This window comes from Coffea eugenioides, unplaced genomic scaffold, assembly GCF_003713205.1.
Source record: "Coffea eugenioides isolate CCC68of unplaced genomic scaffold, Ceug_1.0 ScVebR1_391;HRSCAF=1063, whole genome shotgun sequence".
Taxonomy (NCBI): Eukaryota; Viridiplantae; Streptophyta; class Magnoliopsida; order Gentianales; family Rubiaceae; genus Coffea; species Coffea eugenioides.
Genome location: NW_020864226.1, coordinates 22,984 through 35,372, shown reverse-complemented (window position 1 = coordinate 35,372; position 12,389 = coordinate 22,984).

Here is a 12,389-nt window from a genome sequence, read left to right as displayed (position 1 = left end):
AGGGAATGATATTTTAGAGATCCCTACAAAATTTCAGGTCAATCGGAGTAGCGTAGCATGAGAAAAGACGGAATTACCCTTGCTGCCCTGGTTTTACCCGAAATTGAGAATTGCTTCTGTAATTGGTTATTTTGGTTGGGACTGCTTCTGAATTGGTTGTTGAGGTCTTCTGTTGATATGTAGCCCTGTTCCTTAGCTTTCGGATGGCTTTGGAATTTCTGGATTTGGACTTAGGTAGCCTGATTTATGATGTTTGCACTAGAATGCGTTTTGTGAATCTGTTTTTGCGGTTCTGGTGTAGTATCTTACATTTTTGACCTGGTTACACTCGAAACTGGGTTGAGTGACCTTCTGTAATATTGTAGCCCTATCTCTTAGATTCGAAACGGTGGGTCTGGTACCCTCATCCGATAATCGTAGTACAATTGGTACCAAAACCGCAAAGTGATGTCAAAAACTATTTTTTTCCGGGTTAACACTTACTTCATTTCCGGATTTTTCTGGTTTCCTCTAATGCTTATGTATGCTTATGGAGCCCTATTTTGGTGGTATTTGGAATTGGTTTATGACTTGTAATTGAGTCTTATTGTGTTTCTTTGAATATTTTAGGGCTTGACTTTCATTTCCGGACTTTTCCCTAACTTGAATTGTACTTGTACTACTTAGAGCTTACTAAACGCTATTGAATGAACTTATGTTGTGTGTGACTTTGGGACTGGCTGAGGAAAATAATGAAGCCATGACGGCTGGAAAAGTAAGCAAATTTAGGGAAAATGCTGTCCAATTTTCTAGGCCGTTTGGTTCCTTTAAGTGAATTGCCCTTTTGGTAGAAATGAAAGGCTTTTGGGTTGTTTGAGCCTAGGTCTACATGTTACCTTTTCGTTTCCAAAAATCATGCTTTGCACCCTTGCATTAGTAATTATTTGGCGAGGCATACGACTGGTAGTCGAGCCTCACATGTGCATTCTGTATGTTCGATTTTTGAAAGTGGAACCTTCAATTGTTTTCCTTGGATTATTTTAGGGTTTCTTGGTGATTAAAGCTCTCTTTTGGGAGGTATCTATACTGACACCGGTAAGTGTTCCACTACCTGCTACCCGTTATGTGAAATATCTAAATATCTGAAATACTTGATTTATGACTGTTGGAACCAAATACTGTTTTGATAAAAATGGAGGCGAGGGTGTACTTTATCACACTCGTTCTCTTGTCTGTTCATATGTCAATTTTGAGTGCGTATCTGAATCTGCTATCTGTATCTGGTATCTGGTATCTGTATCTGTATCTGTTCTGACGTCGTTTGAAAGCTTGTATCCAACGACCTTTCTGTGACCTCTGAGCTCAACATCTGTGGCCAGTTACTCGAGTCGGGCCGGCAAGGGCCTGGTCGATTAGATAACGAACCACGGTAGTCTGTTTTGGGATATTTGGGTATTGAGACCCTTGATTCCGGTATACTCGAGTATTACCATTTCTGATCTGATTGGATTTTGGGCCCGGTAGGGGTATGTGAGGTGGAAGGAATCGGGGAAAGTGGAGTCTACGGTATTGGTTACTCCTTTAGCGTTGACGGAGTGTCAACTATTATTTCAATCAAGCTTCGATGACGCAAATGGGAATTTGGCTCCTAAGAGCCACCTGTATCCTTTCGATTTGAATCATTGGTCCCTTTACTTTACATTTGGCATGTGTACCTGATTTGTTAAATGTGAAATGCCATGATTTTACTGCTATATGTCTGGTACCTCATTGAGTGCAAGCTCACCCCTTTCTGTTCCTTTTTATTTTCCTTACAGGAAAATAAATACTTTTGGATTGGATTTGACAATTGGTTGCCGAATTGAACTAGTTGGACATATCTTTTGTATAGTTCATTGATTGAAACCCTAAATGTACTTTTGGGTCCGTTTCTCTTTTGGATTTGGCAAACCGTACATGTATCCACTTTTGAGTCACTTTGATATGCCCCTTTGGGTTGGATATGCTTAATTTCGAGATGTAAATATTTGCTTGACGTTTGGTTGGATTTTGACGTGTCGGTTACTATTCATAACCGACTCCGTTTTCATTTTTTTTTTATTTTGTGATTTTGACTTGTTTGCGCGCGTTTGTATGTTCCGGAGCGTATTAGATCGCTCTAAACTGAACGACTGAGTCCCGACGAGAGCTGGGCAGGCGGTCCGCCGAACCCTTTGGTTCGCCTTAGGGTGAGGTGGGGCTGTCACACAGTCCCCTTTTAAATCTTCTGTTCGGGTCAGTTCCGATTTTAAATTTCTGTTCGGATCAGTCCCTATTTTAAATTTCTGTTCGGGTCAGTCCCGATTTAAATTCATGTCGGGGTCAGTCCCCTCGGGTCAGCCCCGATTAATTTCTATGTTGGGGTCAGTCCCTTGGGGTCAGTCCCGATTTAAATTCCTGTCGGGGTCAGTTCTCTTTTAAATTTCCTGTTCGGGTCAGTCCCGTTTTAAAGTTTTGTTGAAGAGGTCAGTCCTCAATTCAAAAGCGTCAGTCGTTCGAGTAGCTGCAGCCAGATAACACAGGTAAGTATTTGGTGTCTAATTCTTTGTCTCAAGTTTTCCCAAAACTCAGACAAAGAGGGGCAAACTGTAGACACCAAATTTTTAAGGTATTTTGTTTACTATTATTTTTATTTTTGATTAATTTCATTTACTTTTAGTCTTTTATTTTTAAGTCATTTTATCATTTAATTAAACCTTAATCATTTAATCATTTAATTGTTATTTTGTTTGTTTCGATTCTAGGTTTTTTATTTGATTTTTTTTGTTGTTTTGATTCGTGTCTCTTGTCCTACTTTAATTGAATTAAGAGTTTTTGCACTAAATTTTTGAAAAAAGGAAAAAAAAAAGGAAAAAAAAAGAAAAAAAAGTCAATCAAAGGGACAAGAATAAGACACATAAGCCTACTTTGGGGTTTGAAATCTTGGCCTTTCAAATTAGGTTTAGTCTTTGGAGGTGCCTTTAAAAATAAAAAAGAGCCGTAAGCCAAGGGAAAAAGGGGGAAACGGCTGATGCAAAAAAGAGAGAGCAAAAAGAAAAGAAAGGAAAGGCTACGGGAGCTTGGTGAGAAGAAGGAAACAGAGGAAGAAAATAGAGGGGAGCTATGACGGCTAGGGTTTTAGATGGAAAAAGAAAAAAGAGACAGCAGCTAACGGGGGGAGAGGTTTTCGTCTGTGGGCAAGGAAGGAAAGACGGAGGGAACCTCCAGTAGAGAGAGATGGGGGTTGTTTACGGCTGGAAAAGGGGGGTAGCGCTGAGTGACAGAAAGGGGGGTAGCGCTGAGTGACAGAGATCGAAACAACAACTAGAGGGAGGTTTGATAAAGATCGAGAGAGAGTGACGACTGAGAAGGAGAGAGGAAGAAAGACAGAAAAACAACAGACGGAGGAGACAAAATCCACGGAGAAACAAGGAGTTTCAGGCAATAGCAAGAAAAAGGAAGGGCCGCTAGAAAGGAATCAAGGCAAGGAGAGAAGGGAGGAGATATCTAAAAGAAAAAGGTAGTTTCTTTGTTTTTACGTATATGTTGTTAGATATGCATCAGAAGGTTGAAATTGCTCTGTGATGCTTCTTGTCATGTTTGCTATCATGCGTGAATCCATGAGTGTAGCCAAGGGTTGAGAGAGATAGTTTATTTCTGCTATTTCCTTACATTTTCGTGCATTTCATAGGCCAAAGATGATCCTTTTTCGTTGTTTACCATTTTCCTTTTGTATAGCCTTGTTTGATGATCTTGTTTCCTGGGATCAGTTTATGTTGGGTTGAAGTTTTGTGTATAAAAATCTGCTGCTGCAACAAGCTTGGGGTTCTCGGCCTATTACAGCAGCATAGACAGTTTTTGTTTTCTCTTCTCTCTTTGGTTGTTGGATTTTTTTTAGTTTGCTTGAAATGCTTGTTATTTGACGGAGTATTATGTGCATGCTTGCCGTGGGTTCCTTTCTTTACATCTTTTCCTGCATTTTACATAGCTTGGGGCACTTTGAATATGTTGGAAAAGCATAAAACAGTTTCTGCTGCAATACGCTTGTAACTTTAGGTTTGTTGCCGCAACTTTGACACGGAAATTTTCGATCTTTTGGGTTGTTGGAGTGGCTGGAATGGCTTGAATTCCCTATTGGATTTTGTCTGTTGTTGAATGGTATCCCTTGTATGTGCTTGCTGTGATTTCAAGCAGCACTATGCGGCATAATAGCAGGTTGCAACATGGCATTTGTTCAATGCCCGTTGCTGCATTTTGAAACCTTAGCTGAAGTTTTTTTACTCATTGACGGCAGCTTTAGGTGTAGTTCCATTCTGAATGTGCTCAGCTTCCCCTTTTTCCTCTCACTTTGATTTCAATATGTGGGTGCGAGTATGTTCGTTGTGTTAGAATATTTTTCTTTGATCAGAATTTTGAAAAGAATCTGAATTTTAGAAGCTGCCCTATTACTCCTGTTACTTTCTGTCTTAGTCTTAGGATTTTTTTTTTACTTGAAGTTGCGTCTGGAATCGTTTTGATTAGGAACTCATAGATAAAGGCTATCAGTTTCTTTCCATCCGTGAAAGTGAAGTAAAGAGAGCGGCAGATCTTGGGTTTTATTCTTTTGTTTGTTTCATGATTTGGGCTTGGGTTGTAGTTCTTAGAAAATGTTCATATCATTTTGTTGCGTTCTTATGGTTGTTGGTTAGACAAGGTAGGATTTGTGAGTTGAAGTTGCAATTTTGCTAGCAGAAACAATTGAGGGAAGCTTCATGAGCTGCAAATTTTTGTTGCAGAAAGCTTTCTCGTAGACTTTGCATGAAGATTGCATGATAATGTCTGAAAATTGTACTTTTGGCCCCGAAGTCTCCCTTTGTTCCACTGTGGCCCAAATAATTGAAAAAATCAACCAAATTGACTCCTCAAACTTCCTTTTTCCTTTCAATTAGGCCCCCAGCTTTGCGAACCTGGCTGTTTAAGTTATTTAAATGCTTTAACATTTATGTGATTATTTGTGATTACTTGACCCTTTCTTTGCTCTTGGACCCTTGAAGTTCTCAAAATGTTTTAATTGGGCTTGAGTAATTGGTTAATAGTTGCAATTGGGTCCTTGGTAGTTTTTCTATTTTAGAAATTTGATCAACAATTTACTTTCTTGGAAAATTATGCATTATGTGATTTCATTTAAGTGGCAATTGGGATGGATTCGGTGATTTTGTTTATACTTTACCAAATAAATTGGTATCTTGACCTTTTCTTTTATTTTGGAGGATAAATAAGTGACTTCACTCCATTAGGGCTCCAACTCAAGGGAGGTACACTCTATCCCCTGTTTCCACTTTATTTGACCCTATGTGCATTATATGACTTTATGTGCTTAATTGCATGCCTTTTAAGTATTTTCATTTTTATGTATTTATTTATTCGCTTCATTTGTTTTAATTTAGTATATTTATTTTATTTTAATTTTGGATCATTTGAAAGGCATTTAAATGCCGAGTTGTAATAGTTAGGGGTTTATTTGTTTATTATTTTCTTTTTTATTCATCCCCCATTAGATTGTAGTAGGCTTCCCCCCCGATGTAATAGTTAGGGCTTTATTGTGCTTTATTCGCCTTATGTGTGTTTTGCATGTCTATGTGCTATTGTGTTACCGCTTTTTTTAGGGTCTTGCATCTAGATATCATACTTATGTGTTATGTGCTATACGTGATTTATGTGTTTACATGCTTTTATTAGGTCTTACATGATTTATTTTGGTTGTAATAAATGCATGTCGTCACCACACTAGTCCAACGCTAGTTGTGGCCGCCGTTCCCGAATCCGCACTAGTCCAATGCTAGTTGTGGCTCTTTGTTTGATTTCTCATTAGTCCAACCCTAGTGAGAAAGTAGAAATATGGGCTAATCCAACGCTAGACCCTTGGGAGCCCTTCGCGCGTTAGATCATGATTGTGTGACAAAAACACTTCATCTCATGCATATCTTTACTTTCTAGGGCCTCTTTCACCATGTTGCATGACACTTTCCTTATATATGTATACTCCTTCCCCTGTATTTTTCCTTATATGTATATTGCTTGCCCCTTTTGTATGAAACATGACATTAGACTTGCATTTCATATAAACATTAGAATTAGGCTAAATCATTTGCTTGATTAGATTAGGGATACCCCTTGGATATGGGATATGGACGAGTTTGGCTTTTCTAGCCTTAGCACGCTCGTATTCCCTCTATTAAAAGGGAAAATTGAGTCACGAACATTAGTCCCCCGTACCCGACATGATGCATTCCTTTAAAACATGTATATTTTTATATAATTATTTTATCCTTTTCCTTTTCTTGGTGTGTCTCATATTTTTGCATTATTCGTGACCTCTCCAAAGTGTCATTATTGGGCATCACAATCAATGTGATTGGCACCACTCAAGCTTTGAAGAGAAATTTTGCCCCCGATACCCTCCTAGGTCTAGGGTTTGCATTCATATAGTACATCCACATGTGATAAATTTTTAGGTTAAAACAAGAAAAATCTTTGACTAAATCACGCAACTAGCCTTGGCTAGGTCGAAGGGGTGCCTTGGATTTTTATCCTTGCCTTCCCCTTCGTCAAATGTGACTCCCGAACCTTTTTCTTTGATTTACGTAGACTATGAGTCGTTTAAAAGGGGTTTTTCTACCTTTTCCTTTAAAAAATTCATTTTTAGGTGACTTGGTACACCTTAACTCTATACCAAGTGGCGACTCCGTTTTTCGTTCAAAACCCTTTTTAAACTTTTATTTTGGGTCAAATCGTCGCATTTTCAAGTCCCATTTAGACCCATATTTTTTCTTTTCTTTTTTCATCAACAATTCACTTTTTAAACCATTTTATTTATTTTATAAAAAATGGGGCGCGACACCCTGTCTAGAAAGTGCATCTGCAACCAGATTATCCTTCCCTTTTTTGTAATGGATTTCATAGCTTAGTCCTTGCAACTTAGTGAGCCAATTCTGCTGGAGTTGGGGAGTGATCCTCTGATCCAGTAGGTACTTTAAACTCTGATGGTCAGTATGTATGATGAAATGATGTCCTTCCAAGTAATGCCTCCATTTGGTTACAGCAGTCACTAATGCTAGCAATTCTTTCTCATAGATTGATAGCCCCATGTTCTTTAGTCCCAGAGCCTAACTGAGGTAGGAAATAGGTCTCCTGTTTTGCACGAGTACAGCCCCTATGCCAGTGTAACATGCATCTGTCTCAACAATGAATGGCTGGGTGAAGTCAGGTACTGCTAAAACAGGGGTGCGGCACATGGCTCTCTTCAGCTTCTGGAAAGCCTGTTCTAAGTCCTCACTCCAGTGGAAATTGTCCTTCTTCAGCAGGTCAGTCAAAGGCCTTGCTATGGCTCCATATCCTTTGACAAATCTTCTGTAGTAATCTGTCAACCCCAGAATCCCTCAGTTGCTTGATATTAGTTGGGTTGGGCCAGTTTTCCATGCATTCGATCTTCTTGGGGTCAGCCTGAACTCCTTCTGCTGATATTATGTGTCCCAAGTACTCCACCTGCAGTTGAGCAAAAGAACATTTGCTCATTTTGGTATACCACTGGTGCTGCCTCAGAATACTCATTACCTCCTTTACATGTTTCACATGCTCCTCCAGTGTTGGGCTATAGACCAGGATGTCATCGAAGAACACCAGCACATGCTTCCTCATCTGTTCTTGGAAGACCTGGTTCATCAAGCTCTGAAAGGTTGCTGGTGCATTGGTTAAGCCAAATGGCATAACCTTGAACTCATAGAGCCCTTGGTGAGTTCTGAAGGCTGTCTTTGAAATGTCCTCCACTTTGACTCTGATTTGAAAGTAACTTGCTCTCAAGTCAATTTTAGTGAAGTACCTGGCTCCATGCAATTCATCTATTAATTCTTCAATCAGAGGCATGGGGAACTTGTTCTTTACTGTTAGCTCATTCAGTTGCCTGTAGTCTACACAGAATCTCCATGACCCATCTTTCTTCTTGACTAGCAGTACTGGTGAGGCAAAAGGGCTACTGCTAGGCTGTATGATGCCTAGTTCCGGCATTTCTCTTACCAATCTTTCAATCTTTGTCTTCTGTACATAGGGGCACCTGTATGGCCTCACTTGAAAAGGATTGGCACCCTCCTTGAGGACAATCTGATGTTCATGGCCCCTAGTTGGGGGCATTCCCTTAGGCTCCTCAAAGACATCCTTGTATTGATCTAGTACTTGCCTGATTTTAGCAGGTAACTGTCCTGGATTTTCTTCTTCTTCTACTGCCACCAACTGGGCCACCACCCCATAGACCTGCTTCCTCAGCCACTTTGCCAACTTACCTCCCTTGAGCCCCCTTAATGTGGTGCTGATATCCTTCCCCATCAGTACTACTTCTTGTTTTCCCTGGTGGTTTTTCATACTGAGTTACCTAAAATTGAACTCAATAGGACTGTGATTGGCCAACCAATCCACCCGAAGGATCATGTCACAACCTCCCAACCTTTGAGTATTAAAGGTATGTTGGAATTGATGACCCTGCATTTCCCACTGCAGAGGCTTATCTAGTCCCTTGGAATCAACCTTTTCTCCATTGGCCATATTGACTACCAAGTTTGATCCCTAAGTACCCAGTTTTAACTCTCTTGCCAGTTGCTCATCCAAGAAACAGTGGGTACTGCCACTGTCTATTAGTGCAGTGACCTGTCTCCCCTAAACCAGTCCCTTCAATTTTATAGTTTTGGGACTTGTCCCTCCAGCCAAGGCATGGATAGACACCTTTATGTGTTCATCTGCTAGTTCCCCATTAATCCAATCACAATAAACTTCTTTCTCTATAATCTCAGCCTCCTCAGCTAACAAGAAATGCACATGTGATTGTTTGCATACGTGGCCCAAGGTATAAGGTTCCGTACATTTATAACATAGCCCCTTTTCTCTCCTCAGGTTAAATTCTGTGGGGGATATTCTTTTGAACTGGTTCCGATTGGTTGTATTCTGGTCATGGAATTTGTTGGTGTGTTTGGGGTGGTTTTGGTTCCATCTGAGGTGTGGTGTTATTTTACTGGGAGCACTTTGGTTACTGAAACTAGTACTGACAGGTTTCTGCATTTTCTGGATAGCCTTGAGGTTCTTTTCTTGGAGTTTTGACATTTCAATAGCAACAGTCAAGGTTTCAGGTTTGGACATCTTAACCATATTAACTACCTCCTCCTTTAGTCCACTCATAAAGCATGCTTTGTAATATGAATCAGATAAGTGGGGTAAAGATGGCATTACCAGGGCTTTGAGCATGTCAAATTTTTCAAGGTATTCAGCCACGGATCTAGACTGCACCAGCTTGTTGAATTCTTCAATGGCCTCCTCTGGACTCCCTTCTCTGAACCTGATACACAGAGCCGTAGATAATTCTGACCAAGGAATGGTCTCCCTCCGATGGAAGACTCCATGGAACCAGATGTCAGCTCTGTCTCTGAAATAGAGTTCAGCCACCTCAGCCTTCATGTCCCCCTCTATTTCTTGTATTTTGAAGTATTTGTTAGCCTTCCTGATCCACTCCCTTGGATTATCACCATCAAAAATTGGCAGATCCATTTTAGGCAGCCAGTCACTGGTTTTGGCCTCTCTCTTACTGACTGCTTCCTTCTGTGATTCCATCCTGGATTCGTTTGGTCTAGCTTCTCCTTTTGAGCTGCTACTTCCTTCTAGTTCCTTCTCACGGTCAATGACCTTGGCCATCAATTGAGCCATCATGTTCATCATCCCCTCATACTTTTGATCCAATCCTTCTAGTAGTTTTTCAGTAGCATCCTGTCTGAACTCCATTGTCCTGATGGCTTGTTCCATTCCCTCATTTTTGTTGGTAAAAGTCCTGACCACACTCCCTAACTCCACTACGTCTCTTCTCAACATTTCATCCTGGTTTTTTGTCATCCCTATGGCTCGAAATCGAGCTCTGATACCACTGTTGTGGTACAGAACCAGAAATGTTGCAGGAATAGAAGTATTGGATTGACAGAAAAGAATAATCTATACTCAAGCTGAATAGAATTCAATAAACACCTCCATTTTTATTGATAAGCTTCAAATTGGTTACAGAAAAGGAATTGGCGGGAAAAGGAAGAAGAGGAAAGAAGAAGACAGGAAGAACTTGGGGAAAAAGTTAACAGAAGGGATATTCTCCTTTCTGATTACAATAACAAAGATTTTAACTGAATGAATCCTAAAGAATTACATGATCATATCATTTATAGAAAGCTATTCTAACCAACTCCACCCACTTGCTAATGAAGCGGTTGTCACGTGAGAGGAAATCTTCTGGATCGACTGGTCCCAACTATCAGCAAGAACAGCATGATCCCAGAAAATGCGTGCTTCCCTGCTCGCGCCTTTTGCTCCCCTTGAGCCTTCTCCTTTCTTGCTTTCACGCCTTTGTTTTTCTTGTGCACTGCTTGATGATTGACTTCTTCAGACCACGTCTTCTTTTTACAACCTCCTACCTAGCCACGCCTCCCTTTAGTTTTACTTCACGCCTTCTCTCCTTCTGCACTTCTTAGCTTCTTACTTCATTACAATTCCTCCCCCTTAACAGCAAATCTTGTCCTCAAGATTGAAATGTAGGGAACTATTTTTTAATCTCCTCAGCATCTTTCCATGTGGCTTCTGGAGGGTCCGTACCCCACCAGTGGATTTGCCATTGAGTTGCAGCAGCATTCTTCTTTTTTGCCATCCTTCTGTTTCGTACTGGTACTGGCTCCACCCTCCAATGACCCTTCTCATTTGTTTCTGGCAATTGGAGGGTAGGAGTGACCTCGTTCCCCACCTTTCTCTTGACCAAAGACACATGAAAGACAGGGTGGACTTTTGAAGACTTTGGCAGACTCAGCCTATAAGCTACACTCCCAATCCTTTCCTCTATCTTGTATGGGCCAAAGTACTTTGCTGATTATTTGGTGTTTCTCCTCAGGGCAACTGAGCCCTGTCTATATGGTTGTAGCTGTAGGTATACCCAATCCCCTTCACTGAAGTCCCTTTCACTCCTCTTTTCATCAGCATATTTCTTCATCCTTTCCTGAGCCTGCTTTAAGTTCTGTTTCAGCATGTTATCCAACTGTTGCCTTTCCCTGATGTATTCTCCTACTGCATCCACCCTAGATTGCAGGTAAGGTCCGAGAGCTAGTTGGGGAGGGGAAAACCCATATAATGCTTCAAAAGGGGTCATCTAAATAGTTGTGTGGTGGGAGGTGTTGTACCACCACTCTGCCAAAGACAACCACTAGTTCCATCTCTTAGGTTTCATATGTGTCAGACACCTGAGGTACATCTCCAGCACTTGGTTGACTCTCTCAGTCTGGCCATCAGTCTGAGGGTGATAAGTTGTGCTGTAGTTTAATTTGGCCCACAACTTACTGAATAACTCCCCCCAGAATTGGCTAACAAATATCCTGTCCCTGTCTGAAAGCATGCTTTGAGGAATCCCATGTAATTTACTGACATAGTCAATGAAAAGTCTGGCCCCCTTTGGAGCATGAAAAGGGTGTGCTAGGCTGATGAAGTGGGAATACTTGATGAATCTATCCACCACGACCATTATGGTATTCGTTCCCTCTGACTGTGGCAACCCTTCAATGAAATCAATGGTAACATGACTCTATGAGTGTTGAGGGATAGGGAGTGGTTGCAGCAATCCTGGGTAGGCCACATGTTCATCATTGCACTTTCTACAGGTATCACACTCCAGAACTGTCTTCTTGATCTCCTTGTATATTCCTGGCCAGTAGAATAGTTGCTTGGCCCTCAAATAGCCGGCTTGAATGCCTGATGCCCTCCAAGTTGGAAGTCATGTAGTGCAATAATAAATTTCTTCCTGGTGTCACATTTGCCTTCCTATGACTAGCCTCTTCTTGTATCTGAGAATGCCATCCTGGTAGGAGTAGTCTGGTGCTAGTGTGGGGGTTAGAAGCACCAGGGATATGGTCTTCTGAGCCCACTCATCCTCTTTATAACTCTGCATTATCTCTTTGATCCAAATAGGCACTGCACAGGAAATGGTTGTACACTCTTCCACTTCTTCTCTGCCCTGTCTAGAAAGTGCATCTGCAGCCAGATTATCCTTCCCTTTTTTGTAATGGATCTCAAAGCTTAGTCCTAGCAACTTAGTGAGCCAATTCTGTTGGAGTGGGGTAGTGATCCTCTGATCCAGTAGGTACTTTAAACTCTGATGGTCAGTGCGTATGATGAAATGATGTCCTTCCAAGTAATACCTCCATTTGGTTACAGCAGTCACTAATGCTAGCAATTCTTTCTCATAGATTGATAGCCCCATGTTCTTCAGTCCCAGAGCCTAACCGAGGTAGGAAATAGGTCTCCTGTTTTGCATGAGTACAGCCCCTATGCCAGTGTAACATGCATCTGTCTCA